Source organism: Cnephaeus nilssonii, assembly GCF_951640355.1.
Source record: "Cnephaeus nilssonii genome assembly, chromosome: 1".
Taxonomy (NCBI): domain Eukaryota; kingdom Metazoa; phylum Chordata; class Mammalia; order Chiroptera; family Vespertilionidae; genus Cnephaeus; species Cnephaeus nilssonii.
In genome coordinates, this window is record NC_137072.1 from 85,727,300 (window position 1) to 85,743,288 (window position 15,989).

The 15,989-nt window shown below is 44.6% G+C and overlaps 1 protein-coding gene across 8 annotated transcripts in view; it reads right to left on the reverse strand.

Annotated features, from left to right (window-relative positions):
* Positions 1-15,989, reverse strand: part of KIT (KIT proto-oncogene, receptor tyrosine kinase) — a 79,696-nt gene that overhangs the window by 43,747 nt on the left and 19,960 nt on the right. The window lies entirely within an intron of this gene.

A 15,989-nucleotide genomic window follows, 5' to 3' on the forward strand; every position in this document is an offset into this window, starting at 1 on the left:
ATTGCTGTTGAGTATGATCTTTTTCCTTGGCGAAATAAAGCATCTCTTCCAATATTGATTTTCATCTTTTGTGTACAATAAAAATAGGACAAAGCTGCCCTGCTATTTATAGTCTGAAAGAGTTCTGTTTAAAGTTTGTTCATCTAGAAAATTAAGTTATTTTCTGCAATCCTCAATTAACCCTGAGGTAACACTGGGTGTTGAGGTAATACTTGGTGTTGGAAGCCAAGACTTGCTGGATGCCATGGCCTTCTCTGGGGCAAACACACAGCTGGGTCAAGTTTCCTTTCTGAATATGGGCCACTGCGATGATGCTAATCCTCGGACACGGGCTTAAAAACAACAAAAACAAAATCCCACACTGTAAAAAAACAACCATTGGCCCGTCACTCTTTTTGGCAAAATGCACACGACCATGACATAGCTTGGCTTTTTCTTAAAGCCTTGTGAATTCGGTTATTTCTATGTAGTTCTCCTTATATGGTGATAGTCATCAAAAGGAGAACTATTTACGAGTTTCAAACAATAAGGCAGAAAATAAAAATGCCATTTTAAAGATCAGACCACGAGATGTTTCATGGCAAATGTTGGGTTGCAGACTAATCAACCTAATGTCTAGATAGGTTTCTTTGGTAGGAAAGTAGTTTAAAGATGGAAACTTCAGACTCTGAATGTGAAGCCTGAACCTTAGAAAATTCACAGCAGCCGATTCACTCATCCATTCATGCACCTGTTGCATAAATGCGAACATCTGTTCGTTAATTGTGCTCTCACGATCTGCAGAAGCACCGTGCCAGGTGCTGGGACAAAGTCCATGTAAGTGTGACCTGTGGCCTCTACGGGGGAACCTAACTCCGGAGCTTCAACACACTGCTCAAGTGTCAGAATAAGTGAAACATAGCTACAAGCTGAAGAAAAAGGAAGAAGTGGGCTGAACCTTGACAATATCAAGAGGAGGTGGAAGAGAGCACAGTGGAGACCATGGGAGGTATGACTAAGCAGGCTAAGTAGGATGGACACCTGGTATACATACGTGGAATGCACCTCAGAGACCATGTGGAGTCACCACAGGTTTCTCAGTAGATAAATGGCATGCCCTGTGAGACACCAAACCTCACCTAGATTCAAGGAGATCGGTGAAAAGCTCTGGTCCTCAGGGAGGCAAAAGTGATAAGGACCTACATTAAGGATTTGAGACTCAAGAGGAAGATAAATATATACTGTCAGAGGAAGAACCCGTTAATGGTTCTAGGTTATAGTGCAATTAAAAATACAAAAGATCGAGTCATGGGTGACCTGAATGAGGGAGAGAGAAGAAAAGGTCCCTGGGTGTGGTGAGCGAGGCAAGAGAAAAACAGAACACCCTGGGGGCGGGGGAGGGCTTTCAATCACTTCTGCAGGTTCTCAAGAGGAAGTGGCTCATGTGTGCAGAGTATGGGTGTCCCCTCCACACACACATACAAGGCTGGAGACAAGAACCGACCTGAGCTCTGAAGGAGGAGTTAACGCCATTCAAGCCAGGTGGAGAAAGGGGCTGGAGGGAAGCAAAGGCAGCAAGAGGAAGCCATACCAGGAAACCCTCTGCAAGTTCAGGGTGGCTGGGGCAGGGAGATGGAGACGCAGTCAGAAAGGGACTGGGACAGGAGAGGCAAGAGACCTGCTCCCAGGCGCTGCCTGGGCAGTAGATGGACTTCTCACTCTATGACTTGAAATTCAGGTGGCGGAAGCAGAGCAATAATGTGTACAGTTAAAAGGCTGGGGCCAGAAAATCAAGGAAAAGGGCTTGTGGAACAAAGAGAAACACACTGAGTACCAACCTTAGAGAGCGCTTCCAGCTAAGAGGGTGTAGAAAAGAGTCGAGACAAAAAAAAAAAAAGACCACCAGAAAGAAAGAAAGAAAGGGGAAAGGCTAAAGATGCAAGGAAGGCAACAGATAAGAGATTTCAGAGAAAAGGTGGGGTCTAGGGCAGATGCTGAACAAGATCAAAGGGGATGAACGTGAACAAAAGTCCCTAAATTTGGTTAGAAGAGACCACAGGAAATCCAAGAGTACAATTTCAGTTGAGTGGGAATTTGTTTGCTCCAAGGTTAAAGGCTGCAAGTATAGACCTCTCCTTGGAGAGCTACAGCAAGAGGAAGCAGAGAAACAGGTCTGTAGCCAAAGGCTACAACGGAAAGAACATCAAAGACCTGTTGACATTTGAAGGTAAAAAGTAAGATCCGAGGGACAGACCGAATGTGCTCTAAAGGGCGGAAACTGTCCCCTGCAGGTGTCTACAGATGACCAGTCTCAAGTCCAGTTTGTTATCCAGACAAATATTTCATTTGGGTGCTTTTCAACCATGGCATCAATTGTACCTCCATGACATCAAGCAAAGTACACCCCACATCAGAAGATACTCGGCAGCCTTGATGTGTAGAAGATAGCAAGAAGGTCAATTGTAATAAAAAATGTTATTAAGCACCAACAACATGGTAAGTGCTGTAGATGAGACTATCTGTGCCCAGTAGGCTCAACATCTAAATGGAACTGTCAGAATATGGAAATGAAGTGGTTGGGATTATTTTCAAAGTCATCCAGAGTATTAAATAATGAAAACAGGCACAGCCATCAATAGAGACACTATCATTTCAATTATTTACCCCCTTTAAATTAAGAGTAGTTCCAAGTGATTATGAATGACATTTGACAGTAAGTTCAATCCAAAAATTATTCCAGAATTTATATCCCAAACATGTCAATCAATTCAATTTTCTCATGATTGAATCTTGAGGACATATGTAGATATTGCAATCCAGGCAAGTAAATATTGCTGCCTACTGGAGACCTACCATGCCAACATAGGCAAGGCCTAGCTGTGTGACTTAAGATAGGTCACTCAACATCTCTGTGTCCAAGTTTATGCATCTGAAAAATGATGGGGAAAAAAAACCTTCATCTCATGGGAGTTATTATGGGAGTTAAAAGCAATAAATACATGCAAGGAGCTTAACCCAGGACTGAGTAGTTTTTAGTAAGTGCTAGCTATTACAGAGAAGCAGTAAAGCATACTAGGTAAGAGCTTGGCTCTTGAATTAAGACTGCCTATATTTGCATCCTGGCTCTGCCACTAAGTATGTAATACTTAGGCAAGTTACTAATCAATTCTACCTCAGTTTCCTCATTTGTAAAGTAGGGGCATTAATAGCACCTATTTCATAAGGCTGTTATGTAAAGCACTCAGAGCTGTGCTTGGGCACATAGAAAACACATGATTAATATTTGGCACAATTATTCTGAAAATAGAACCTCTTCATATCCTTCCAATCAGTACTGACTTACTCACTTCCTATGGATGTGCACAGTTCCATCATTTCCCAAATGGATTCCTGCCTGACTTCTACCTTCCTTGGCAGCAAATCCCAGCAAGCTCTCCTTTGAAATCTCTACCACACATCCTTTCTTACCCCTGCTGCCCCACCCCACAGTAGCCATTCATGGACCTCCTCGCAGAGAGATAACATCCTCTCCTGAAAGGTCTCCATGACTCCAGCCTCTTACCCGACCCCCAACTCATTCTATTTCATAACCCTGAGATCCATCAGCTGAAAACACCACCTTTTCAACCCAGTCTCAAAAACCCTACCAGAGACAGCAGCTAACACTGACATCAGGTACAGCTTACAAAGCACTTCCTTGAAATTCATTGCTACCTGTTCCCTCTGGATCCAACCTGCCTAAGAAGACAGACCCTTAGGATGCTGGCTAAGGATCCTGCAAACATTCCTTATTCTTGGCATGCTCATTTTCCTGCCTGTGCCCGAGGAAATGCCTGCTCTGCCAATTCACCAACCTGCCATGTGGAATAGCCCAGTCTTCATAGATGTTGTCCCCTCACCACTTCAGGTCACAATCACCTGTCCTCACTAAACCCACCACCATGTCCAGCCCCATCAACCACACGGTTTACGCTGATGCTCAACAGTTGTCTTTATCTACCTACTCCCAGGTCTTAGAGCCCTCAGAGTAAGAATTCGAAATTGTACTTTCCCTCTTTCGCAGAGTCATAAAAGCACTTCCTTCGATCCCTGACAGATAGAAGACTGAAGGAGGTCAGGTTCCCAAACACCCAGCCCCTGTAACAGATGTCCACTGTCCACGCCCCAAAAGAGGACAGAGGTCAACTCTGCACCTTCACTGAGCAAAGGGAGTGGCTGAGATCATCCACCAATACTACCAGGGATACCTGCAAAAAGGAGCTTCCAAATTTGAGCTCACCAGTTTATGCTTTATGCCTAGGGTTTTTAAAAATAAATTTTTAAAGTCATTACCACCACAGCATTCATAGTGTTATTTTCCAAATAAATTATTTATAAATTCAACCCTCAAACTCACACTATTTAAATGAAAATAGAGCTTATGTTAAAGAGGGACTGTGGGTATTATTTATTCTCTTTTTTTCCAAATTATCTTGAATGTTGTCATAATGTTTTCACAATAAAAAAAAAGACTATGGAGATTCATGTTAAAAGGTGGGAGTGAGTGTGTACACACAGACTTACTTTTCTACCTTCATTATATTTAAAATCCAATATCAATAAGGCATTCCAGCTGAGTTTTGAAATTGCTCTGAAATTACGTATTTTGAAATGTGCCTGGTATACAGCAAGTTCTCAACACATGTTTGTTAAATTGGGTTTTATCTACATCAGGACGCTTTGCATTAGACAATGTACTTCCCTAATTACGTTTGGCTAGGGCTAATATTAAACGTTGTTTTCTGTTCCCTGAACACATGTTAATTAATGAACAAAATACAACAAGAACAACAACAACAAAAAACAAAACACACACACGCATACACACATTCTGGGGACCAGCTATAGTCAATGATGGCTCTGAGCTAGGAACTCCAGGAACTATTCAGCAAGTACTCAAGTACTTATCCAGGTACTTTCCTCAGTGCTGAACCTAGAAGACAGTCCTTGTACTCAAAGAGCAAAAACAAGGCAGGCAAGGGGCACTCGGGACCAGTCAGCAATGCAAGATTTTAATAAGAATTCAAGCTATATGCCAACATACCCTCCAGAGCCTTTCACAAGTATGAAATTCAACCATACCCCAAAGAAATGAAAGCAGGAATGCCAACAAGTATTTGCACACCCACGTTTATTATAGCAGTACTAGAGGCCCAGTGCACAAAATTTGTGCACTGGTAGGGTCCCCAGCAGCTGCTGGCTGCCAGCCAGGTACTCCCTCCCTTCCCCCCCCCCCCCGCCGCCTGCCACCACCACCCCCACCAGGGCCTCCCTCCCTTCCCCTGGCTGCCTGCCGCCCCTGCCGCCGGGGCCTCCCTCTCTTTCCCGGGCCGGCCCACCCCTTGGTCGAACTCCCAGAAGAACTCGCATTCGAGAGGACCATTTTCACACTATGCTTCTATTATATAGGCTTGTTCACAATAGTCAAAAGGTAGAAACAACCCAAATTCAATAGACAGATGAGTGGATAAACTAAACAAGGTATATGCATACACCAGAATATTATTCGGCCATAAAAAGGAATTAAATTCCGACATATGCTACAACATGAGTAAACTTTGAAAACATTATGCTAAGTGAAATAAGTCAGACTCACAAGACATACATGAAGTGGAAGTTATATGAAGGCAAATTAATAGAAACAGGAAATAGAATAGAGATTACCAAGAGCTAGGGGTAGGGAGGCATAGAGAGTTTACTGGGTACAGAGTCTCTGTTGGGAATGACAAAAAAGGTTCTGGAAATGAATAATGGTGACAGTTGCACAACACCGTGAATGTACTTAACGGCACTGTCTTGGACATTTAAAATGGTACTTTTTATATTATGTAGGTTTTAGCATAATTTTGAAAAGCCAAAATTTTTAAATCGAACACTTTTTAAAATTCAAGGCCCATGTGAAGCCTCAAACTTTCTCAGCTATCTTGGCTCTTTCTCATCGGATCCCTCTAACCTCCAGTATCAGCCTCTGTGAGCCCCTCTGTTTTAAACCATGTCATGTAAAACTTCAATTTGTCATCATTTTTATTTGTTCCACTCAGTTGTGAGGGGGCATCAATGGCATCTTCATTCCCATCTCTCTATCGCCTTCTACAAAGTCGCCATTTCTAGCAGGAGCTCTGTTAACAACCTAAGTTTAAAACCACACTGGCCACTACTGGCCAGGAGACTTTGAACGTCCAAGGCTATCAGGTTCTCTCAAACACTTTTGCTTTTCTACTCACACTACCTGAGTCATTTTGTTCTATTCTCAAACCTGTTTATGGAAGTTCGACTGGACACTACTATATACTAGTATAAATTAAGTACATGTTATAAAAATTGATGAAATATGAGTGTGTGCACTGGGGAGAGCTGTGAAGTCTCTGATAACTCAGAAATACTTTGTAAGATGGCTCAACTGAAAAAAAAAAAAAGAGACAACTGTCAACTAAATGTGAGTAAAACACTAGAGGATTATGGGAGGGCATTCCGATTCACAAACACAGGGAGCCTACATTCCAGCTGTTTCATAAGCACTGCATTGATGGAAACTGAAATTAGAAACTGCAGACCTTGCATTGTGGGTGTGGTGTATGGTGAGGACGGCAGCTCAGAACTCCCATCAGTCAACCCAAACTCAGATAACCAAAACTCAAAGAAAAGGTTTTACTTCTCCACCAAAAAGAACGCAGCCATTCATCTGTCTTTTCTTAAGTGAAAATAAAATACTCTAGGTATGCCTGTGTTTCTTGGTGGTCTGTGGATTAAAGACAGATTGTTGGTCCAGCTGGGCTTCTGACTGTCGAAGGTTCTCTGACGTGTGTAAGAGGGAGCGACCTGCTTGAGCACAGGTGCTCCCCAGTCACCTTCAGTAGGGGCTGAGCCATGCCAACCACTGCTGCAATCCAGAGTCTCAGCAGTCCCCCCACGGTCTTCACACCCCTCACAAATGCCTAAAGCTGCAAAGACTGATTTACAACTGCGTTTAAAGGTAAGGAAGTCATTTCAAAACCTTTTGTCCTTTGGACACAAATATAAGGAATCAAGCAAAATAACGGTGGGGAGGCAAACCCACATCCAGGGGCCTCCTCTAGTTTTGGGGAAGTAGGGCAAGAACTGTGACTAGTGCAGAGCTGAAAACTCCACTGGAGTTCAACGACTCTTTGGTTCACGTACTGTTTAACCACAATTTGTAATAAAAAAGCTAATGATTTGTATACCCTACTGTTTCTGACATACTTCCATATCCCCATAGGAATAAACTGGATAAAAAAGCAAGATGGAAGGATACTAGTAATTGCCCACAACACCCATGAGGCTTTCAAACAGTAGATGATATTGAAAATAGAATAAAGCTGGGGGAAGCAGGATTATGAGCTCAGTGAAAACTACTCAAGTCCTTAAAATGCTCTTGCCCAGTGGCAGGGAGGTGCAAATCCACTCTGGATCACCCACACACACTGAAGGAAGCCATGGAGAAACCCCAGATGGTCCCCACTTTACCGTGGTGCGGCCAGGCCACCATAGCCATGCAAGTCTGCCACTTCAACGTGCATCTATCGCCGCAGTGAACTAGACGCTGATGGGCAGCCTTGTGTAGAAGACAAATCCAATGCAAATGAAATAAAAATACTGAAAGTTGATGAATATGTCCCCAGGACTCACAGGGACAGCGATTCTTCTGCCTGAAAGGACCATAAAAAGCTCCAGGGGGAGAGGCTGTGAAAGCTGGGCCTGCAGACTTTGTGTTCGCATGTGTCCTGTTGGCAGGTATAATCAAGGAAGGGAGAGGCAAAGGCAAAGTTCTCAGAGGGTGTAAGTGATTCAGAAAAAGCAGGTACTATAAGGACCCCCCCCCAAAAAAAAAAAAACACACACACAAACACACACATACAACTGTGAGCTCTCATAACCCAAAGCAAGGTCCGTATCCATCTAGTCTCAAATCCTCACACACCAGGAATACAGAGCATGCTCAGTAAGAGCTCCGTGAAGGAATGACTACATATATAGGAAATGTGCGGTACAGGATAGGGGAAGATCATCTGGGACATCATCTTACAGAGCATGCTTCTCTGATCTATGGTGTTTCTAACTCACTTTCTTAAAGGTCAGTTTCACTCAGTGACAAATAATTTTAAGCATTCTTTTATATTACATTATATAGCATAAAATGGAAAGTAAAATAAAATGCATTTTTCAGGGGAAAAAACAAACAAACCATGAGCTTTCAAAGAACTTGAACTACCTTACAACTACATACTCCCAAACACACCACCTAAATCCCGACTACCTCCAGCCTTGAACACTGCCTCCATGGACAAGTTTGAGAACAGTCCTAAATGAATCATGTGAATCTGGATTCATCATTTTATTCCCAGAGGATTGTGGGTAAGAGAGAGTTCAGATGTATCTTTAATCTTGCAATACAGAGATTAAAGTCCTTATCTGGATAGAACTCATTAAAATCTACTCAAATTTAGACATGAGGTAAATAATAGGTATTTGACATGATTTCCTCATTGCATTTTAAGTTCCCCACTGCAACACTCTGGTGATGGTGCCTGAAGAGAACAATTCCTTGGTACAACACAAATTTGTACTTAGTGTTTCAAAAAGAAAGAAATATTCTATCTGCATGCCAGGTCTCATACAGATATTAGGTACAGATATTTAATGATCATACAAAATCCATTTCAATATTTGAGACAGTTTACGGTTTCAAGCAATATACCATTGTAAATGATCTGCCATTTGAAAGTCGGTTTTAAAAAAAAAAAATCACAAAATAACAAGGACTTCACCGCAGAAAAGTATTTGAAAAAGCAGCTCCTTAAGCACATTGCAGTGTTGGTGTAAAGATTATGAACTAATTGACAGAAGCGAAGGGAAGGACAGAGAAATAAAAGCTGGAGCATTAGTCATTAGTGGCAGAGAGAGATGGCTCAGTAACAAAGCAAGCACTTCTGAAAGGGTCTTCATTGATGAAATGGTAATTGAGCTCCTCCCATTTGGCCTGGGTGGAGCTGGGACCAGGAGTACAAAGCTGGGGCTCCCAGCCCAGTGGGGGAGAAGTGGCACAGATAATTACCACACAATGAAGCAGAGGCGGGTGGGCAGGAAGACGGGTCAGAAAAGCATTCCTAGAGCTCAAATTAGAAAATGGTGTGACCTGGCCGAGCTTGGGGCAGAGGGAGAGAAAGGTCTGCTGGATGGGAGGACCACCAGAGCTAATAACACAGCACTCCACGGTCACAGCCTCCCTCAGAATCGCTTCAGCACAGAGGTGTGAGGCCAGGAGGGACTAAGGCCAGGACCACAGTGGCACCTCCTCTGTCATGTAAGAGGGTGAACCTGTCTGATGGGGATCTACTGACGTATGTTTTGGGGAGGCCCTCTGGAAGCAGTGAAGGCTAGTACTGACAGACGGAACTAGAGACAAGGACGGCGAGATCCAGACAAGAGCTAATGACAGCATAAGCCAGAGGTGGTGGGGACCGAGAGGAGAGATGGGTGGTTACTAGGTGAATAGGGGGCCTTGGGATGGGCGGGATCTGGGCAATGAAGAAGAAAGGAGGAGGGGGAAAGAGATCCTTGTTTTTTGTTTACGTGATGGGGAGATGAGTGCCAACAGATTGGAGGAGGAAAAACAAATTTAGAGACATGTGGACCCGCGGATGGCAGCTGGAAGGTGCTGGAAGTTGCTAGGGCTGGGGGGAGAAGGCTGTACAAGGGAGGCCAGGACCACAGACATTCTCACAGGGGGTGGTAATGGAGTCACTTTCCATGAAGTCACTCAGGGAGGGAGTGAAGAATATGAAGGATAAAGGGGCAGAGAAGGAAAAGACGCGGCCCAAGGTGGCTGGAGTCGGGTAGAGATGGCAATGAGAACCAGGAAAGTCCAGGCTAGATGGTGCAGAGGGCCTTTTAGATGGACTGCAGAATCTCCGAAGACGTGGCAGCAGGCAGGGGAGCAGAAACAGACAGAGACCCCGCCCCAAAGTCTTAAGCACACAGGAGGGTTGTCACTGACAGTAGGGAGGAGGGACAGTCAGGTAACTGACATCTCTCACTAGCATCCCTGGTTGCACACTAGAATGGCAATGTCCTAGCCCTGCCCCACCCCACCCCACCCCACGCCAACCACAGCAGAACCTCTGATGGTATTGCAAGTTGTGGGATGTGGGAGAGGAGCTTGACTACATGTACTGTTGGAGACAGCAACTTCCGGGCGAGTTGTGGGGCACAGGAGGAGGGGAGAAAAAGGGAGGGGAGGGGGAGGAGAAGAGGAGGTGGAGGGGGAGGAACTCTTGGAATCAGTGATCAAGGAAGGCTGTGGCTAATGGCAGAGGGGAAGACACGGGTGGTGCACACAGGGGCCCGGATGAAGAGTTGGGAGATGAACATCCACAGAGGCAGGCAGCCAGGGAGAACAATAAAGAAGAAAGGAATGGGAAAGCAGGGACAGAGAGGTAACTAGCAGAAAAGGCTGCGAAGCAGGCCTGCCTGGAAGCTCCTAAGCCTTAGGTCTGATGAACATGGCCATGAGGAACATGACCCCATGTGGCTCCAAGGCATCAAAGGCTCAGGAGAAATCCGGTTTTTAAGGCCCTCCTTCTTTGGACCTGCTCTTTTCAGGAAAGCATGAGTGGCACGAAGCAGCTAGGGGAACCACATTTCCCACAGACACTGGGGGAAGAGTGGGTGTACCAGGCTCCCTGGTGCTAGAAAGGGATGTCCCGCAGCAAATGGGGTGCCCTTCTCGGGGGAGGCAGGGTCAGGCTGCGCCACTCCCACCCCACCTTCTCGCCCGCTCACCTTTCTGTGGGTTTTCAGCTTGGGTGGATTCATCTGTGGTTTGGGCCCTTCCTGCCTCTGCTACGGAGAGTGGTTTCCTCCCGGGACCCAGTCAGCCCCTCTATTTTCTGCTCTAACCACATGGACAAACGCAATGCTAATAAATCACCTGTGTTGAGCACACCTTTCCTGTGGCATCTGCATTTGCTGCTTTTCTGGAGGTTGCTGTGATCCCTGGGAAAACCATGCAGACCTCAGGCTCTGCTATAAAGCATTCCCCCCGCCCCCCCCTCAGATCCCTCAACATTGCCCCCCTGGGGGCTTCTCTGCAGTTGAACCCTCCATGCTTTCCTCTTCCTCCCGATTCACAAGCATGCCATCTGGTGGCAAGAGAAGACGCCCTCCGGCTGCTTTGCCTTCAGAAAAGCACAGCCAAGATCAAGTTCTACATGCCTCTAAGGAAACTTACTAGGAGGACTGGACAGCAAAACTTCAAGCTGCCAATCAATGTCTTCTAAAGATGTGACAACTGTCAAAGCTTTCCTCAGGGGGAAGGAGGGAAAAATTAGTGATCGTTTGGTGTCTGCCAAAGTACCTAATATTTGTACACTTTCGATGAAATGTGTAACTGCATGTTTTTACTCTAAAGTAGTTAGTGGAAAGTGGAAGGAAAGACATGCAATGATGGGGACATAGGGACGTTCGGGGTTCTAAATCTTGGGGAAGTCACTTAGGTTCTCTGGGCCTCGGTTTCCCCCTCTGAAAAACTACAAAGAGGCCAGTAAAAGCCATCAAAAGCGCTAAGATTCTAGGATCTGTAATCAAACACTTTGGCCATAAAAGGGTCAAGATAAAGCCCCTTTTAAAGATCCAGTGGCTGGACATGAAAGGTACTACACTATTTGTGGTGAGAATTAATAGCAGTGATTCTTTCATGACATAAGTAATATAACTAACCGCCTATTGGTTTTTAAACTATTGGTTGAACACAGAATTAGAATAAAGACCTAAACATGGAATTTGATCCCTGGCTCTTACAGCTTATAAAGTGAACAACTGTGATAAACATGTCATTCAACACTGAAAGGACCCCCGCCCTCAGTATATTATCTTGCAAAATTTCTTCTAGACATGCACACGTCGCCAGCAGCAAAGGCTACTTAATATATTTCCTACTCACTCATCCTAAGAAAAAGACAAGCCCATGTTTGAGGAAGCAGGACTTCCCCTTTTGATCTCAGCCAAAGATATGTACAGACAGGAAAACCTTTATCTGCCATTATGAAGTCGGTCTTTGGGGAGTCCGATAAGGACTGGATTTGACAAGCACAATATATTAGGATCCATCCCTGCAACAAAGAGGAACTTTCTCATTTCCAGTGGGTTTTTCCCAATAGCCCAGAACAGGTCCTGTTGTGAATATGTAGGTTTCCATGTTTTGAGCTCTGGAAAGCACTTACTGAAACCTGAACCAGAAAAGAAGCACTAGGATTCAAATCTAATAAACACCAGAGCAAGACCCACACTCTCTATGAAGTCAGGGGTGCAGGTCGGGGAGCTCTTGACTTCTTTCAACATTAACTTCCTTAACTTACAGAAGGACTAAAGAACAAAGTAAAAAGGCAAGATGAGCCCGAGACGGTTTGGATCAGTGGACAGAGCATCGGCCTGCGGACTGAAGGGTCCTGGGTTTGATTTCGGTCCTGGGTTTGATTTCGGTCAAGGGCTCGTACCTCGGTTGCAGGCTCCCGGCCCTGGACGGGCCATGGGGAAGGCAACCAATGGATGTGTCTCTCTCACATCAGTGTTTCTCTCTGTCTCTCCCTCTCCCTTCTAGTCTCTCTAAAAATCAATGGGAAAAATATCCTTGGGTGAGGATTTAAAAAAAAAAAAAAGGCAAGATGAAATGGCCAAGGCCAGCTATGCTAGTCAAAGGCCAGCTTTCCCCTGAGACCTACCAAGCACCAAGGAAGAGCTTAGTGTGTTCAAGAATCACCTCCAAACAGGACCCTCCTGGCTGCATACTCCAGAGAGGAGGGCTACAGCCGGATCCTCACAAGATAGCACAGAAGGGCCTGCCAGGTGTAAACTGCCTCCACATTAGCATTGTCCTGCACACGTGTGGCGAGTGTGGGCAGCACTCCAACACCAACTAATCACCCTACCATTTCCTCCTACCAGGAAACTGAGAATTGCTCAAAATGTCAATTCCCAGGCTCAGGAGGAAAAATGAGGTTGTGCTGGCAGGAAATGAAGCTGTGCTAGCGGCAAATGAAAACCTTAGGAAGTAAAAATACCTGACCCCATAAGCTCTCGCTCTGATTCTGCAGCATCGCATGCTAATGACATCCAGTGAAATGGCCATGCCGTTAGGGACCAGGTAGTCAGCATTTACAGACACAAACATAAATAGATGCCAACTAGGCACTGAATTATTTTCATGTGGTAAAACATACCTAACATAAAGTCTACCACTTTAACCATTTTTAATTGTACAGTTGAGTGGCATTAAGTACTTTCACAAAGGTGTGCAAACGTTATTACCACAATCCATCTCCAGAACTTTTTCATCATCCCAAGGTGAAACTGCCCATTCAACAATAACTCACCCCCTTTGCCATGCCTGGCACCTCCGCCCCCTGCCAGCCCCCAGCATCCACCATCTACTTGACTCCTCTGGGGATCTCATACAAGTGGAAGCATCAATAACTGTCCTTCTGTGTCTTGCTTATTTAACGCAGAATAATATCTCCAAGGTTCATCTGCAGCATGTGTCAGAATTTCCTTTTTAAAGCTGAGTAATATTCCACTGTATGTATATACCACACCTCTGTTTATCCATTCATTCTGACATTTGGGTTGTTTGCCTGAGGCCTTCTTTAAAATCCGTCTTCAAATGTGATCTACACTGCTGGAAGGCCGCTCTGATTTTCTAGTTCTGAAAAACACTAGGAATCCTACTTGGCTTAAACAGATAGTTAAGCGAATTCTCACCATAATGGGTAAATCAATGCATGTTACTGGTGGATATACTCTAAATCCTGCTTTTAATTGACCCGTCAGATAATTGCACCTTCTCCTCCATTCCATTCCAGAGAACGGATAGAATGCTTGCTTTCCTTCTACTTACACTTTCAAAATGTCATGTTATAGCCACAAGACAGCAAACGGAAGTAAAAACAAAAGTATCAATAGCGATAATAATAAAAAGGAATTTTATCTGAGGCAGTTGCCAGAGAAAAGGTTACCAGCATTGATAACTGTCTTGCAGACAGACTTGCATGAGCTGGAGCAAAACAGTTTAGCTGCAGCTCCGGATAACAAGCCGAGGCCAGGCCCCTTTCTCCCCTTTTCACTGAAGAGGTAGAAACCTACAGGGAGCCCTTTTTTATGTTTTTGCCTTTGTGTTACTTTGCCACAGAAGAGGTTCCGCTTTTATAGGGTCTAGAGAGAGCCAATCTCCAGGAAGGCAGTGGGTGAGTTTTAGGGTCTGAGTTGAATTTAAAGGACTAGGGCTAAGATTGAAGAGAAGAGCAAGAGGCTCAGAGTGTACCTCCCAGGAGGGGTTTGACCCTGGACGGGGGAAGGCCACACTTGGGTGGAGGGCAGAAGAGGAAACTCATTCTTGGTTGGCCTCAATGCTCTCACAAAATACAAAGTTGAGTTTCCTTGGAATTGGTCTTGGGGGGAGTGGGGGAGATTAGCAACTTACTCTCAAAATGGTTCAGAAAAAATAACACACATATACACAGACAAAGTAAATATGGTAAAATGTTAACAATTAGAGAGTCCAGGTGAAGGGTCTTCTGGAGTTCTTTGTACTACTCTTGCAACTTTTGTAACTTTATTTAGCAGTATTTTAAAGTCTGAGACAAGCTCAGAGTCTGGAGAAGATGGTGCTGTTAAAGCAATAGGAATATAAAAAAAACTGGCGTGGGGTTTGGAGCCAGACAACCATGGATTCCAATCCAAGCTATGAGCTTTTGGGAAAGTTACTTGACCTCTCCAAGCCTCAGTTTTGACATCTATAAATTGGGGTTAAAATATTTCAGGATTCTTACATCATCTCTAAATCCTTTGTGTAGCCTGCAATCCATAAACAGTCCTGTTACTACTCCTGCTGCAATTACCATGCTCGACAGTAACAAAGGTAGGCAAGAGAGTACCAGAGAAAGGATGAGAGCCACGCTGGGATCCAAGATGGGGCAGGAAGGCAGAGGGGGTGGAGGGGGGATGTGGAATGACTGAAGTATGAGGGAATATGGCACCTAATAAAGATAGGTAAAATAAAGGGCATAGGCACTAAAATTATAGCCACTCATGCCATCAACACTCCTGGCCAACTCAGCAGATTATAGCTATTGTGACACCAAGTGAGAAGTGGTGTTGATGACTTCAGTTCCAACATTTACCGTGTTCATCACACTCACTTACTCTAACAGGCGTTTACAACATGTCTAAAAGACTATGTTGAACCTCAAACGTAAAACAAACAAAAAACACCCCACAGCCATCAACTCATTTACACAAACTAGTCAACAGATTATCAGTTCCTCTATTGAAAGCAATATTCCCACTGAAACCCCTATCTTTAAAAAAAAAGTTGAGTCCTCACTCTCAATATATGTATTTTTATAAATTACACATGTGTTTGCTATTGGAAATCTTTCTACTAAATATCAACAAGGCTTACTCAGTGTCTTATTTCAAGACAGACGCCCCACCTTGAAGCTGCTGCCTCTGGAAGGCTAACCCCAGGCTTTCACCTTCTAGAACAGGAATGAAAGGCTCTAGCTTTCTCCAAGCCAAAGCAAACGAACTACAATACGGCAGAGAAGTGCATCTGGCTCTTCCATTAGAAGTGGGTGGGAAGAAGACGATGCCCAACATCAACTTTGTGAGTCGCAAGCAGCAACTCTTCTTGGAAGCCCTGAGGGAGCTGAGGACAAAGTCATTGCCTTGCAAACTTCCCAGGTGCCGCCATGACCACTCTGGCTGCCAGGCTTCTGGTCCATGCATTATGAACATTTCCCAGAGCAGAGGTCTTCTCTCTTTTCTCACATCCTTGGAATAATATCACTCAAGAACTTCTCTGGGGTGTCCCAGAGGCCCGACCCCAAAGTAGAACCAAGTTATGAAATGTTGCTGCCACTGTGCAAGGAACTTGCCTTTCCTGTGATAGGACTGCATGG